Consider the following 17,066-nt stretch of genomic DNA (forward strand, 5'->3'; position numbering starts at 1 on the left):
AATTATTTTGACAGGCACTTGAAGATTGGGTGACGCACAGCAGGCGAGGGAAAAAATTCAAATGATTTTTCATATTTGGTGGCGGCGACTCACAAATTCAAAAGATTTCAAGTGGCAGCCAAAGTGTGTAAGGGGCGTGGCGCGTGTCTTCGAGTGACACACGGAACCGCTGAAGTGATGAGTGAACGAGGCGACGACATTTGCGCTTAGAGATGAGCGCGTGACACGCACGCAGAACTAACAAATAAGTAAGATAAAGTTGTTCAAAGTATTCCCAAGACATTTTATTTATATTAATCGATTTATGGCGTTGCACCTCTTTGTGGCATGTCTCCACGCTCATCGCTAGTTTGTCGGCGTCTGCAGTTGAAAATTGTGAAGTACTAAAGCCAATTTGGTACCGCATCTGCGTTCCCAGTTGCCATTTCCCCATTTCCCCATTTCCATGTTCGCCTCCCTCGCGTAATCAAGAGAAATTAGTTTTGGACGTGCTCGATTGGGTCGTCGAGCATCTTGTCTGGCGGCTAAGCAGCTACGGACCAATGCCAGGCCAATGTCTTGGCTAATTTTTTGAAAAATTGTTTCACAAAGTGCCAGCCAGGCTCTAGCAAGCAAACGTCCACTTTAAAGCTCTTTTCCAAAGTGTTTTATTCTTTCATTTCCCGCTGCTTTTCCGCCTGGTCAATTGTGTTTCTGAGTGTGTGTGTGTGTGTGTGTGTGTGTTGTGCCGTCTGATTAATGCCTTGGATTTTTTTTTGGCTGTTGATTTTTCGAGTGCATTTTGACATTTGATGAATTGCATTAGCCACTGAGCTCTCCTCTGCCGCCTGTTACCAACTATTCTCTATATTTCACTCTCTCTCTCATAGCTAGCTCCATCTGTTTCACATTTGCTTGGCGCATTTCGTCTGTGCCATTATAATGAGGTTTCAATAACTTCATTTGTCTCTGTCGCTGCCACATTTGATGCTCTCTGGCCAGCCCCCAACAAAACGTTATGAATTGTACACCTCCAGCACAGCGGGAGAGAAAGAGAGGAAGGAAGTTTTTCTAGTTTTTGCATAAAGCGAAACAAATTGCAACATTTGCCAAATGCAGGCAACGAACTGCTAAAGGATAAATGGCAGCAATTAAATTGAAATTGTAGCACTGAAATACAAACTGCACAAATTAAAATGAAAATTGAACTTTTGAAATTGTTCTGACATTTCACAATTGCTTAATTAATAAATAAAAAAAAATATGGCATTTTTTCAAATCGTTTAGCAATGAAAAATAATACAACATATGGAATAATAAATGGTTATCGCTTTTTTTTAAGATATTTGTATAACACATTATCATTATTGTGCAGAAAATTTAATGAGTTCTCATATTTCATTTCTATGCAATATTTTGCCATTCTTATAAATTGCAAAACAAATATTTATTTTTACAACTAATATTCACAAATAATTTAAATAAAATACCAAAAAAAGAAGTAAATTTTCTTTTAATATCAATAATGAATGTCTGATCCATATATTTTCCATATTTGCCAAATTGCGAACAGTGTTAGATGAGCAACGAGCGGAGGCAAACAAATTGTTGTGTGCTTGTTATGCACCCACATTCCAATACACGATATTTGCCACACACGTCCTCACACTTTCATACACAGACATGGAGTATGTACATATGGTTGCCCTTGCGCCAAGCACTTGACATTATAAATGGCAACACATTTTGTCTACAACGGAAACGGATATTAGTTGCAGCCAGCAACAACTTTGACTACAACAAGAATATAGTACAACGCAACATTTCGTTGTATGAACAGTGGACAGTCTGAGATTGTTGTTGCTGTTATTGCTGCTGGCAGGACAACAAAACGTTTGTCATTCGACGGATATGCAGGCAACACCATTCGCCACTCGCCATTCACCATTTGCTATTCGCCATATTGCAATTTGGCAAACGCCATGTCCGACAGAGGGCGCCACATGGCAGCGCACTTTAATGGCGCATTGATAAACGAGCTCCACAACCGAATTTTCCAATAATAAACGAAGCCAAGGCAGCCATAGTAGAGAGCGAGCGAAAAAAAAACAGAAACAAAATAAAAACAAATTTATAAGACAATGGATAGAGGCAGAGGCTGATAAATGAAGCTCGAGAAGTAGTTGCATAAACTACAACGAGAGAGGAAAGCAGAGTAAGAGAATGAAAGCTGTTGACAGTCCAGTGTCTAGCAGCTGCAGTTAATTTATATAGCTGGCAAATGACCAACCAAGAGAGAGAGAGCAGCCAAAGCAGCAACAAACATATAAAATTTGCGACGCTTTTTGGCCAGCCTCCCAAAAATGGCAACATCATTAAGGAAATTATTTTATTGGGCGTAATGTTTTTATGACCTTCTCTCTCTCTCTCTGTCTCTCTCTTCACAAAATGGACAACAATGAGACACAAAATGGCCATTCTCCCTGCCATTAAAGCCATTCAGGCGTAAAATGTTTACGCACATTATTGTAGAAATTTAAATATAAACCGCAGAGAAAAAAAAATATTTGCATAAAACTCATTTTGAAGTGACGAACAAAAAATTATGTAACTGTCTAAAAATGCAAATGGCCAATCATTTGTTGTGCCCCAAAATCTTGCTGCTTGCCCCCCGTCCGACTAATTGACATTTTGACTGGTGGCAAACTAGTCATGGCAGCAGTACGATTGTGTTTTGGCTAAAATCAATTGATTGCCACGGGCTGCTGCACGCAGCAGCTTCTCTAATTTGTGTTTAGTAGCATGTGGCATGTTTGTCAATTACTTGCCCCGCAATGTGCTGCCTTCCTGCTCATGCCCCTTGCCAAATGTTTGCCTATAATTTTCGATACGGCTCATAGTGCGTATGTGTATTATTTCCTGTTGCTCTGCCAAATGCTACGTGCCTTCGAAGTTGCCCAATTTTTCGTTATTCTCTCTCTCTCTCTCTCCCGCTTTATCACAATCTTCCGCATGCCGCAACTACGTGTGCGACATTTTCGAATAGCCATTGTAATTATATTGATTACGAGTCTGCAAGCAACTTTGCTCTATCTAAAGAAGAAATTAATTCTCCTTTTTTCCATTGCCTCTTCCTTTTGCTATCAACTCCAAATGCAATGGCAGGCCAGTTTTGTGTCTGGCATTTTAAGTGAGCCAATTCGACCCTCCTCGTTTTTTTCGGAGTCTTTGTTTTAACGGCAGTCTGCAAAATTAACTGAGTGAAAGCAGCAATAAAAGACGTGGCGGAAGTTGATTCAGAAAGCTAAAAGCTACAACTGGCAAATAGTTGCAATTAAATGCAATGACATTGACTGAAATAAGAGCTTAAAGATCGATTATGTGTAGAAAAGTAGATTTGAAAAACAACATTAGAGACTGATTAAATTGTAAGCTGATAATGATATGAAATGTATAGTTAAGGGATCAAAGCAAGATTCTCTTTCAGCCGAGAATGTTTAAGCAAGTAATCAATAAATATTGCATCGAAATTGATCAATATTATCTGCTGATTTTCAATTCATCATAAAGTTAGATTATGTAATGAAAATGGGATTTGAAAACCACATTAAAGAGTCTCATCAAATTGTAAGCTAATAATGAAATTACAAGATATATTAAAGATCGCTAAAGGGGCCAAAAAAAAGAAAGTTTCGATCGATAATGTTTAAGTTAATTGCATCAAAACGTTGATGATTTTAAACGTCACTTATATTCTTGAAGACGGTAAAATTCTTATAATGAAAAGAATAATGCTTTTTGAAATTGATGAATATTGTCTATCCATATTCAATTATGTTCACTACAATGATAGCAAGTTGCAAGCACCTTCCAAAAATAGAAATCTCTTAAACAGTTTCCCACTATACTTCAATTTAAAACCCAATTATATGCATTCATCAATTGCCAATTTCAATCGCATTGAAATTCATTGAGTCTTTCGCTTTCACTCTCACCTGACAGCTCGTTCTTAGTTTGCCAGACAACATCTAACCCATGCCCAGAGTATGGCAGTAAATTCTTAAGAAAATCACATTTACTCGCAGCCAGCGAGCGACGACAAAGGCATTCAATGGCTCGTCAATAGGCTGGGAAGGCAACCTTGCTAAGTTCTTGGCTAATAAATTTTCCAGAACATTATTTACAAACTTAAGCGACGTGATGCGATTTTTTAATATCAATATTTGATGTGGGCCCGAGACAGAAGGGGAAATGAGAGAAACGACTCGCAAGAAAGTAGGCAGAAAGTAGCAAAAAGTATCAAATAAGCACAAAATAAATGTCGAACAATTTTCAGTTAAGAACTCAAGATCCCTAAGCCAATTTTGCCACTGATGGAAGTGTTTCAATGTATGTATGTGTGGGCTTTACGAGGGGCGTGGCAGCTCCCTGCGACAACGCTGCCGGCATTTCAAATGAAGAATGACTCGCATCGACTGGAGTCGAGTTGACTTTGACTTTGACTGCGACTGTGACGCCAAATCAAAGTCGAGGGCGCCTAAATGTATCCACACAACAACAACAACAACAAGAATGTCGGCTACGACAGTCTGCAACAAAAGTCTACGCACATGTGGCGCTTTTGGTATTGCCTTGGGCCGCAGTTTTCTATCGTCGCCGTCTGTTTGTTGTCAAGAGTGTCGCGAGTTCGCTTTGTGTTTTTTCTGTTTTGCGTTTTGCTGCCTAGCACGTTTCCATTTCCATTGATTCGTTCACTCATTCATGCACTCACTCATTCATTCATTCTTTTAGTTCTCTTTTGCGTTTCCTTATTCCTTGTGCGGCATTTCAGTTCCGCTTTTGGTGCTTTATTTTTTTTGGGTCTATTGCTCGATTTTTATTTCATTTCCCAGACATTCAGCGACCGTTGTCGATGTCGACTTCGTCTCAACTGAACTTTGGGTCATTTATCAAATTTTCAAAGTCACATTTGGCGTTGTCACGCTTGTGTATTGTTCCTCTTTTCAGCTCTATCCCTAAACGACAAACTCGCAAAATGGGCAAAACGCAATCGAAAAAGGCTTTTTAAGGCTGTCACAGTTTACGTCCGAGGAAAGAGGCGACTTGCCTGGCTACGAGCATTGCGTGTATATTTCAATAAAAAAAAGGAAACAAAAATTGAGACGTAATGCATATAAAAAGCGTAGAGGAAAAAAACGAATTGGGCGGATCGCATAATGAGTTGTAATTTTTAGCAAAAGGTTAAGAGAAAAGGTTCTCAATGAAAAGAAAAATATAGTCAGGATATGCTGATGGCTAAACAATAGATTAGAAATGAATATGGGATGAAGAAATGTTAAAGCACGGTAAGGAAATTTAATAGAATATTTAAGAATATAGAAATTGAATTCTCTTTTATTTACTAAGTCAAAGTATAATGACTAGACTAAAGTATTACCGCCTTTTCTCACGCTTCAATTGTCTATTTAATACCTAATATTCTTATGAATTTAAATTCCGAAAATGGCTTCTTAGCACATCGAAATGATCTCTGGGGACTCTCTTGTAATCTAGCAACAAATAGGCTATCATTTTAGTCAGCCTCGCTCGCTGCTGCACATGCCGCTGCATAAATTGTAATAACACCGAGAAGCACAGCATCCTTGATGGCGCTACAATGAATAATGGAGCACGGCAATGGCCAAGTTTATCACCTGTGCGCAACATTTACATAAAATGAGCAGCAAGAATGGCATGAAAATAATAAGGAATATGTATAAAATTAAGCTACACTGAACTGAGAACTGAAAAAAAAAACAGAAACAAGAAACAAAGTATGGCAATAATTTTTAATTTATTGCAGAATTTTCATAAAAATGACAACAGCAAGGGAGAAGAGGAACAGGCACCTTAAACAAATTATGTTCGCGTGTCGCCCGCGTGGCATTTTTATGAGCTGCTCTTCCTCGCTGTCACGCATAAATGACACGCGTTAATTACCAAGCCAGCCAGGTAGTTAGAGCAGAGAGAGGGAGAAGGGCAGGTGACATTGGGGTGCTCATAACTGTTGGAGATTGGCAACAGGAGACAAAAAGCGTATAGCGACGGGATGTCCGCCGATGGACGTAATATTGTAATTAGTTGACAAGTCACGTAATTGTTTTGTGCTAATTTTTACAGCGTTTCTTTTCTCCCTTTTTTTATATATTGTATGTAGGCTGACTTATGATTTATTTCAGCTGACGGGGAACGCAGGTGAGATTTGGGCTTAACGGCAAACAGTAACAGCTGCGATAACACTGCGGTGGCAAGTAATCAATTAGCTAAACGAGACATAAGATTGATAACATTTTAATTGAATACAAAGAAACATGCGTTTCACTTTTCCGCTACTTAAATAGAAGATTTATAACAATTATTTGAATTTATTATTTGCAGCATTTGTTTAATTTAATATAGTTAAATGTAATTTCTAATAATGGAATTTCATTATTACTACTATTTTGAATAAGAGCAATACAGCATGGTATTATTTTTAAAATATACCAAATTAATATACCGCAACAAAAACTTAAATATGCCGAAGACTATACAAGTATGGTATTATTCAAAAAATATACCAAATTAATATATCGCAAAAATATTTCAGTATACCAAAAGCTATATTTGGTATATTAATATAGTAGTGCATACCAAAATATACCGAAGAGTACTAAACATATCAGATTTCTAAAATATATTTATAGTCCATCAAAGTTCAATTAAGTAATAGATTTGTTAAATTATTAACTATTTGGTAGAGTACTTCTCATATCTATTAAAACTAACTTCATTGATAAATTTTCTGTCCATACAAATTGAATTCATTTGCTGCTAAACTTTTTGTTTAACCCATAGCTTGTGCTATGCTTCATCATCAATCAACTGCAGCTACATATAGTAAATAGATAGCCAAGTGCTCAAATAACCCATTAAAAAATTGCTGCAATTCTGTCAGCTCAACGAAATGGCAAATATATGTATATATATTTAGTCTTGTGAATTGTGGCACACATCATAACCATGGGATACTCTAATAAAAATAAAACAAGCAAAGCAGAGCAAATGAATAAAAAGCTGGTTGCTGCACTCAGGCACTCGAAATTGCTGAATGAGTGTTTGCCTTTCGTTTGGCTTGGCCATGGGAAACAATCCCTCGAAATTTGTCCGACCAGTCAGTCAGTCATTCATTCATTCAGTCAGTCAGTCAGTCAAAGCAACCGCTGCCCGCTGGAGTCTTGTGTCAATATTGACGCGCAAAATCCTTTTAATTTTCGAAAATATTCACATTTTTGGCAGAGCTTTTGCCACGCGCTTTTTCATCTAATGAAAAGCTGCGCAAATAGCTAAAGGGGGGACACAAGAGTCGAAAGTTGGCTGAAGGGAAATAATATGCTAGAAAGAGGGGAACGAGGAACTGTCTATAGCTCGCTAGTCAAGTCTAAGCCTCTAAACTGATTAAGTTTTGATTGCAATTTGCAATTCGATTTTCGTAATAGAAAACTTTGCAGCCAACGATTTGGTTTTATGTCTCGCCTATCTCCGCTGTCTCTGTCTTGCTGCTGTCTGCTCTGCTTGGAAGTTTTTAATAATGTTGGATCATTAATATTTCAATAATACCGTCTGGCTTTGGCAGCAGCAGCAGCAGCAGTCTATTTAAAGCATAACGGCTGCCGTCCGTCTCCATTTTCAGTTTGCTTGTTGCATAATTGACTTTGTCGCTTGCTTTTGCGCTTTGACTATAGCTTTGGTTATTTGCTATTATTTCTCATTTCTTTTTCATATTCCACATGGCTATATACTTGTGTGTATATACTTGTATTACTAGCTTTTTATGAACATGCGAATGTCCTTTATGTCCTCCTGGCCACTGCAGCCGGGACCAAGACCAAGACCGAGTCAAGCCAAAGCCAGTCAGCCATGATTTATTATGCGGCTTTTGCTGCTGCCTTTTCTTTTTCTATTAGCCAACGTTTTATGCGGCTGCTGCAGAGCCTTTTTTCCACTCGTTTCTTTATTCTTTCTTTCACTTCTTTTCATATTTTTTGTTTTTTTTTTTTGTATGTATTTTTTGTATTTTTATACTTGAGGTCCTAAACGCTTAACTTGTCCTTTTCAATTTCGCAACGACTGCTGGCTGCGTTTTTCCTCATTTTCCTCATTTTCCCCGTCAGTGGTACGTGCTAAAATCCAACTATGTTCATTGTGCGTTTTCCGCCCCTTTTCATATTTCACTTTGCCGCGTCATAAATATTTGCTGTTATCCCTGTTGTGATTTGATGTTTGTGCGCTTTTATTTATTGTAAATATTATTATTTCTTTTTATGAAGATGCTGCTGCCGTTGTCGTTCTTGTTGTCGTTGTCGTGTCGTTGTCTTCTGACTTTGTTCTTCTCGGCTCCTTTTTTTACTTTTTCACAAATATTGACAATCATAAATAATTCAATATATCCTTGTTGGCAATGCCAAAGCCTTTTTGCGTACAATAGGATTTCTGCATAAATCTAATTGTTTGTGCAATTTCACTCAATGAACGTCCATTGCTAATAATTGAATATTTTCACTTTAAATTTCATTACGATGAGTTTAATTGTTCACTTTGCACAAAAAAAAATGCTTGCGACTGTTGTTTGACTTGAATAGTTGAAACCACAAAAAGAAAAACCGCAAATCCAACCACAATCCAAACAATGCAAGAACAACTGACAACAGCTGCAGCAAACAGCAACAACAACAGCATCTGTTTAAATAATTAAATGTTCATTTTCACACCTCAATGCAAATATTGTTGAACTGTTGAGGAATGAATGTACTTGTCGGATTCAACAATAAATCAGGCGTGCAAGAGAGCACATAATGAATAAATGATAAGCATGAAAAACAGCCAAAGAAAATATACATAAATGCAAAATACAACTGAAAAACTTTATCAAAACTAAAAACTGCAAACAACAAAAGTGCTTGAAAAACACTCAAAAAGAGAAAAAAAAACGGTAGACTGAACTGAAATTGAATGTACAATTGCAAAAGATTTGTGTTAAATTTGTTTTTTGTACTTGTTCTGCGACTGCAAACGCATTTGGCCCCATTAATTAAACGGCCAACTGGGCGTATGAGTGACTCCAAAATTGCAGCCAGAGTTGTCGCAGTACCCAAAGCAAAAGAAATGCAGAAGAGAGAGAGAGAGCAGTTGGGGCGTGTGAAAAAGACAAACAATCGCGTGCGTTTTTTCGCGCTTCAATTAAATTTAATTGCATTTTGAAGGGTCATAAATCTCAAACAGCCAAGCGCATCCAAAACCCGAAAACACAACTACGCACAAGTGATTGTTGTTGTTGTTGTTGCTGCTGCTGGTGATATCGCTCTCAAGCGCAACGAATTGCAATATGCAAAGCGAGACAAAACGGGGCAACCCATTGATTAATGGGGTTAAACGAAACAACACCAGAAAATCCACCACACAAAGAAACAAAAATCGAACAGTGCAAAGAAAAGTCAATCATGCAACAAATTACAACACACAAAAAGGGGCATATTCTTTCAATGGCTACACACATATTTCGAACACTCGAACAAATTATAGATCATAAAAAGCTTATTAATGCCCGCCTTATGGCCTCTTATGATGGCCATTTGGAAAAGCCAAGTGGAAAACCGATTAGCTGTCAGACGAAATTTTTCATTCATCTTTTGTCGGTGCATCCTCATCAGCATCATCAGCTTTTGGTGTTAATTTATTTATTGCTTTGACTGGCGAGAGGCTATCAAAATATTATGCTAGAAATGCTCATCCATTTCGCACACACACTCAACTCACACACACACTCACATGTGCATGGCTAGACGACTTTAAAAAGCAATAATGGGAAATGCTATCGAACTTTGAGGATTGGGGGAGCTGTGTTTGCTATAAGAAAAACTTTGGGCAATTCATTTTAATTATTCACGCGACGCCGTTGTTAGATTTTACACTCGCATACCCATATCAACAGCAGCAACAACAACGACAACAACAACAAAAACGAGTACTGCAGACAAGTCAGAGAAAGAGAGAGACACATTGAGAGCAGGGGAGAAAGCGCTTTCCACTTGATTTATGGCCTCGCCTTGACTATGGGCTTCGTATTATGTGATAAGAACATCGAATTGTTATTTATTGCCTTTGTTGCTTGCATTGCGTAATTTTTAGATTGAAATTAATTTAAAGTGCCGCACACAAAACTTGAACAAACTAAGTGAAGCTAACTTTCGAAAGGTGCTTTAAGAAAGTGAAGTAATGAAGAGTTTTCTGCAATGAAATTTTTTAAAGAAGTGTATTTTAAATTGTGGATATTATTTAATTAGATGTAGTTATCCAAAATTCAGAACATATTCTAAACAAGTATTTAATAATTCTCTTAATAAACTTTCAATAAAGCTTCTATTTATATTGAAGAGTTGTTTGCAGTTATATTAATTTCATGTTATCTTGCTGTCACCAAAGTTTGTGCATTACTCAATAATTTTCACAATCGATAAATGCCACTTTCAAGTAGAGTTTGTCTCTTAATTAAGCAACTTATCTATAATATTTGTGCATTTATTTGCTTTAGCAATAATCTGATAAATTCTACACTTATTATCGTTAAATCGTCTTCGATTTTCGTAACTCAATTTTTCTGTCAAAAGAATTGTTTTTTCTTTTGTGCCTTTTTGTGATTTCATGCCACATTTCTTATGCTGGCCACATTTGCATTCAGCTCCATTTCTTTGTCGCTTTTGATTGGATAACAGAATCGAATAGCTGAACAATAAGTGAGCATATTGCAATTGCTACTGTCAATAATATGTGCATATCGATATATCAATAGAGTTCTCATTTCCACACATTAAAATTGCTGCAGCTTTCTGCTCATAAATTTACCACAGCAAACTGTATGAGAAAGCAGTTGACGAGAGAGAGGGAAAAGCGGGGCATAGAGGGGGCAGCAAACAAATGGTAAAATGTTTTTGGCAAACTGCAATTTACTGCTGTTGCTGCTGCTGCTGCACATCGATGTTGCAGCAATTCTCATGCTCGTCTGTCCTCGTTGATATTTGCATATTTTTCCACTCAAAAGGCAATTGAAATGGAAATGGCCAAAAGTAAAGGAAGGAGCAAAAAAAAAACTATTGACAAACTGCAATACATATTTGGGTTATTTATTTACTGATTTTTCAACAAATAATAAAAAAAGACAATGGACTCTGAACTGGACTTGAAATGATTGTGCAGTTTATGCCAAAAGATTGCGCAATCATGCAACTGACCCAATAAAACGGCTTCAGCATCACAACAACAGCAACTAAACTTATGCTTATCTCGCGAGACAATTGAACTGAAGGCGAATTTATGAGCTGTGATTATTTGTGCAAAGTGTGGCACAAACTGGAGCTGGACATGTGGCACGTTGCATGTTTGAGGTGTGTCCAGCAGCGTCTCTCTCGATGTCGATGTCTGCCACTTATGAGGCGCACGCATGACTGGCAACTTGGCTGCCAGTCGATGGGCACCCACAACGAGTCTGCTTGCCGCATGTTGCACGTTGCACAGTTGGCAGCGTTGCAGCTATTGTGTCGATACTCTTGTCGGGAAATGTCATTAAAATTGCTCTTCATAAATCACACGGAAGGCTAAAAGAAACATGTTACTCTCTTGCCAAGAGGCAAGCGGCAAGACTGTGAGGCATGAGGCAGTAACCAGCAGCCAGCAGTCAGCATTCAGCAGCCCGAGCATAACCTCATTTTATGCTCCATGAACTACGACGCTGCCAGGCAAAAACAACAACAAGAGCAAAAGCACGAGAGGAGCCAAGTTTTGTATCGAGACTCTGCGTCTATTGCGTTTGCATTCACTACACTCGGCGATTTTGAGGTTTTGTTCCCAGCTAACAACTCTCCTTCCACTTCCCCCAAAACTTCCTCGTCGTGTGCAGTTGAAGTGAAGTTTGATTGGGAAACTGAACTCTGAGTGCGTTATGATTTTCGAACCGTCTGCAGCTTATGTGCATTGCAGTGAAAGAGACAAATGTGAATAGAATCGATGATGTGCTGCGTCTCCCTTGTTGAGCTCATTTCAAGCATAATGTGTTTGATTCGTGAACAAACTGCAAGCTACTAGCTGGCAAGACAAGCCAGGAAATTGCCATTAGCAGAGCTGTTTAACTAGATGGTGCAGGGATTATTAAAGATCAAATCGCTGCAGGACAAAACGTCATAAGCTGATTAGAATCAGTGCAAGAAGTGTGATTCAGAAATTGAGTATAATGTTGCACAACTTGAAAAAACACTTACTTCGGGTCTTAGTTGCTTTGGCTGAAAGTTTAACATTTTTGGCACTCTATCGTCTACTCTAAATATACCAAATATTTATATATATATAAATAAATATTTATAATATATATTACATTTGGAATATTTTTAGTATTTTTGCGTTAGATTGGTATATTTGTTGTGCTTTTATTCAAATTAGGTAGCGGGTATCTCAGAGTAGAGCACGCTTGATTTTAGTTTTCTAACTTGCTTAAAAATTATTTTAACAACAGAAAACTATAAATCAATAAACGCAAATAATGCTGTTACTTAAATCCCCAAACTTTTTATTTCAACTCAGAAATAAATACTATTAAACCATTTTTCTATTTTCCCATATAAATTTCTCTTGAAGTAAGACAAAAGCATAAGTAAAACTTTGGGAATTATTATGGCAAATATTTTGCTAAAGTTTGTTTGGCGCAAAGACATCAAGACACCGTGATATGACAACATTGCTTAAACTGAAATAAAACCCCAGGAAAAGAAAACTGAAGGAAAAAGACGAACTCTAATGCGAGACAGGTAAAACATTGCCAAGACGAAATGAAAACTGAAAATGGTTCAGCAAACTTCTGAAGCACACATTTCGTTTCCATTTCATTCTCTTTCCCTCTCTTTCATTGGACTTCCTATATACCATATATATAGTGTGTCATCAAAAATGCATCACATGCAGCAGCGCATTTGCAACACCTTTTCGTTTGCCCCATTTCTATTGCACACAGTGTATTTCTTTTAGTTTTATTGCCATATGATTTCAAGCGAATTGCGTTCGAGAATTTGCCAAGGAACGTGCTCAAATGTGGTATTATGTGTTTAGCTTAAAGTTGGTAAAATGTTTGAGGAAAACACACAAAAAAAAAATGCTGTTTATGCTCGCACTTGAAAGAACTTTAAACGGTCAACGGATGTTTAGTCGAGAGTGGAGAAGAAAATGCAGCAATCTGTGAAACATTGTGCGAATTAACTTGGCCAGCAACAACAAACAAAATTTCTAGGGGACACATGCTGAGGCAACGCCTTCGATTTCGATTCGTAGCGATTCGATTCGTTGTGCAAATTGTCTAATGGGGCAGCAGTCGATCTTCTCTTCTGCTTACTCCGCCCTTCCCCCTGTCGACTATCTTATTCATGAAGTGCAAATTGGCAAACGAAAAAAAAACAAGCAAAAGAAATGGCAAGGCAAGTAGAAGATTTGTGTGGCAAGTCTGGCAGTAACTACAGAACTACAGCTGCAGCAGAGGTGCTTGGCGAGAGACATGCGGAAATAACATGCATTTAAGTGAATTTAGTGAAAGAACACATCAGCAACAAATCAGCAGGCGACAAACTGGAGGAGGGAAGAGTTGGAGTCTGAGTCTGTGATAACCGAAGAGGCCAAAAATAAAACTCGAGCTAGGAAAAGTGTCGGGCAGACCTTCACTTAGTTTGGGGTTAATGTTTGCACATCGATGTTGCCCTCCACCTTCAATCTCTTCCATCTCCTTCTGCTGCTGTTTGTTGTTGTCATTTTACACTATTCAACTGTGGCTGGCTTACATGTGCCACAAGAGACTAGACAATGTTTGTGTGTGCTTGGTTGTGGCAGGAAATGGCAAATATAAATCGTTGAGAGCTGCGACGGATTTGTGGACGGGCAACAACAACAGCTGGCATCCACAACAGCAAAATCTCTTTGACATTGGACATTGCCTTTTTGCAGCATTGAACTTTGCTATTCAAAACTTGTGGCAGCTTTGACAGAGACAAATCGCCAGCTAACTGAACCCAATGACTTGGAAGAGATCCCACTTGAAATTATGACATGCAATTAGCAAAGATTTGCTCAGCGCTTAAATAAACAAGAGACTCTGCTTAACTACGAATTCTAAACAAATTTTGAGTGCAGCTGATAAATGCGACGAGATAATTTCATTTCTAGGAATTCGTTGCACTTTCATTATGTTGTAAATATGTAGCTTAAAGGTAGTTGTATTATTTATGTTAAGTTCAAAATATATTCTAGTTTCCCACTAAATATTTAAATAAATGCGTATTTCTCAATTTATATTTTCTTGTGCTCTCTTTAAATTTGTATACAAAAATTAAAGAGGTTTTCAACTTATTTTTATACAGATATTTTTATGAATTCAAATAAAAAACCATATGCTGTATTTGACTTCATTTATTGCAATGCAAATTTGAAAACTTTCTGTTATAAATTAACGCAATTTTTGGGTTGAAATTGTGGCCGAAAAGTGTTTAAAACTTGCCAACGAAAATGCGCCAAATACGAGTATTTGCAGTCTGGTAACTGTTTGTTGTTGGTTGGTTTTATTCATTCAGCTGGCTGCATACTGCGGTTGCATGCCACACGCTGATTGCTGATGCACTTGACCCGCGAGTTTATTAACTGTGCTCGGCACAATGCGAATGGCCTAAAGCAACGCGATTAAAATGCAATCGGGCGTCTGACGATGCACAACAACGTACAACAATCGCAAATCTACATTGGCATTGGCAGCATCGGCATTGCAATCGCAGCTGGTCCCCAAAATATGCGAACTGCGAGCAATAATAGGGATTTGAAGTTATCTGAGGGGGGAGGATGAACATTTCACAAACAGACCAGACACAGCAGGAATGCTGCCAATCAAAGCAGAGAGAGAAGGAACGGGGCACAGACATGTTGCAGTCAAACGGTGGCAATCGCAATTGCCCAGCGGGACTCTCTTCTTCCTCCTCTCTCTGTGATCGTTTGATTTGCCAAATAATTTCTCTTTCTGGCCGCTGCCATTGTTTGTGCATGCCTTCCTTGTCTTTGATTTCATTTGAGCAATAAACGCATAATTATGCACAATAATTGCATTAGCAAATATGTTGCAGTTAGCCAAAGGCCGGACCCATAATTATGCACATAATTTTCCGTTAATTGTTGCTGCAAATATGCAACCGAAAACGACTTGAACTTTGCCATTTAGCTTACAGCTATCTCATTAAAGGCGTTAACTCGACTAATGAATGAGGCCTAATGTGTGGTAATTTAAACACTTGGCTTAAATAGCTCAATGAATCCAATTCACAATCACGAAGAAATGTGAGTACTTCTGTAGTCAGTTTTATTCACTTGAAGGCACGATTCTGGCTGCTCAGTGGCTGCTCCTTCAGCTGCTTTTTGCAGGATAAGTGAATAACATTAAATAAACAAACAGGCAAAAAGACGAAGCAAACAACTCACATGCCAGCAACAGCACAAAAAGACTACAAACTGATGCAGTGCGCACAAATCAACAATAAAAAAATAGAAGATAAAATTCAACACAACACAAAGATTTGAAGATGACACAACGAATTTCGAATGCGCTGCAATTTGAAACTAAATTAAAAGCTATACTTTAAAATTGATGAAAAGTACAAGTACTTAAAAGAAATATCAAAATTATTAAAGATATTTCGACACTAAATTGAATATGTTAATTCATAATAAATAATAAAGCAAATTTCCTTAGTCTAATTTTGAGGTTGTTTAATCCCAAATTTGAATGGAGAAATTAAGTTTTTAGATATGTATGTTTAACAATGCTGTATTCACTGTATACAAATTTAATTTTTTATATAAAGCTATCATTCATTTTTAACATTAAATTCAAAGTATCCTACATTTAGAGTACTTTCTAAAGAAATCAACAATCAAAAGCTGAGGCAATGCAGAATTGTGCTTTGTTGTTTTTTGTGTGTGGCTTGTTTCACATTCTTTTCTTTTGTATTTGTGTTCCTTTTTTCCTCATGTAGAATTTGTTGTTGTGCTGAGCATGAAGTCTGATGCATTTGATAAGCGGCACGTACCACACGCCAAAAAGTATGCTACACAATTTTCATTCGCTTTGTTAAGCGAAGCAGAGAATCACTTGCCGCTCTCCTTCACTCTTTCGCTCTCTCTCTCTCTTGCTCCCTTTCTCTCACTCTTGCAACTGATTTCGACTACTTTATTATCTAATACATACACAAGAGGTAAATGTAGAATATAATGCATTTGTTTGCCACTTACACACATAGAAAGAGACGTAGACAGGTGTGTGAACAATGAGCATCATAGCAAATGGCGGTTGTTACATACCTGCAAAAAGAGGAAAAGCAAGAAAAATAGTGGAACATTAGTATAAAATCTTTACAAACAAACTCGGGCAGCCAGGCAGGCAGTTTCTGCTTTTGGCTTTGGTTTTGCCAATTGCATTAGAATTTAAGATAAGTTAGGGAATATGTTGTGCAGAGAATGGGAATTGTGTGTAGTATTGCGTTTCCATTTTCTACACAATGTTTATTGTGTGTGCATCCCAACTTGTTTACCAAACTTTATTACAACTTGGCAAACAGTCATCGTTGGCGTCGTCGTCGCCTTTGTAGTAGTCGTTGCCTTACTTTCAAACTGATTGCAGTTACAATCAGTTTGCCAGGTGTTCAGTTACTACAAGTAGTATCTATGTGTCCACATTTGCAACACACACACATCGAGATACATTGTTCATGTTCACATTGTATTGTGTAAGTTGCAACATGGCAAAGCATCTGCTGGAATTCTCTGCGAACAAAGTTAAGTGAATCGGAGAGGCATATAATTCAACTCGAAATTGTTAAACTAAAAGCCGTACTAAGTAGGCAATGATTAAGTTAACTGAAATTGAAGTTGGCCAATTTAGGTAATAATAATGTTACTATATCTAAACATTATTAATTTAAAGATATAAATATATACTTCTA

The 17,066-nt window shown here is 37.6% G+C and overlaps 1 protein-coding gene across 3 annotated transcripts in view; it reads right to left on the reverse strand.

Annotated features, from left to right (window-relative positions):
- The window catches only part of LOC132798050 (E3 ubiquitin-protein ligase TRIM9), a 102,562-nt gene that overhangs the window by 30,497 nt on the left and 54,999 nt on the right, over positions 1–17,066 (reverse strand). The gene's annotated exons all lie outside the window — the stretch shown is intronic.

The sequence above is a fragment of the Drosophila nasuta genome, chromosome 2L (genome assembly GCF_023558535.2).
Source record: "Drosophila nasuta strain 15112-1781.00 chromosome 2L, ASM2355853v1, whole genome shotgun sequence".
NCBI classification, from domain to species: domain Eukaryota; kingdom Metazoa; phylum Arthropoda; class Insecta; order Diptera; family Drosophilidae; genus Drosophila; species Drosophila nasuta.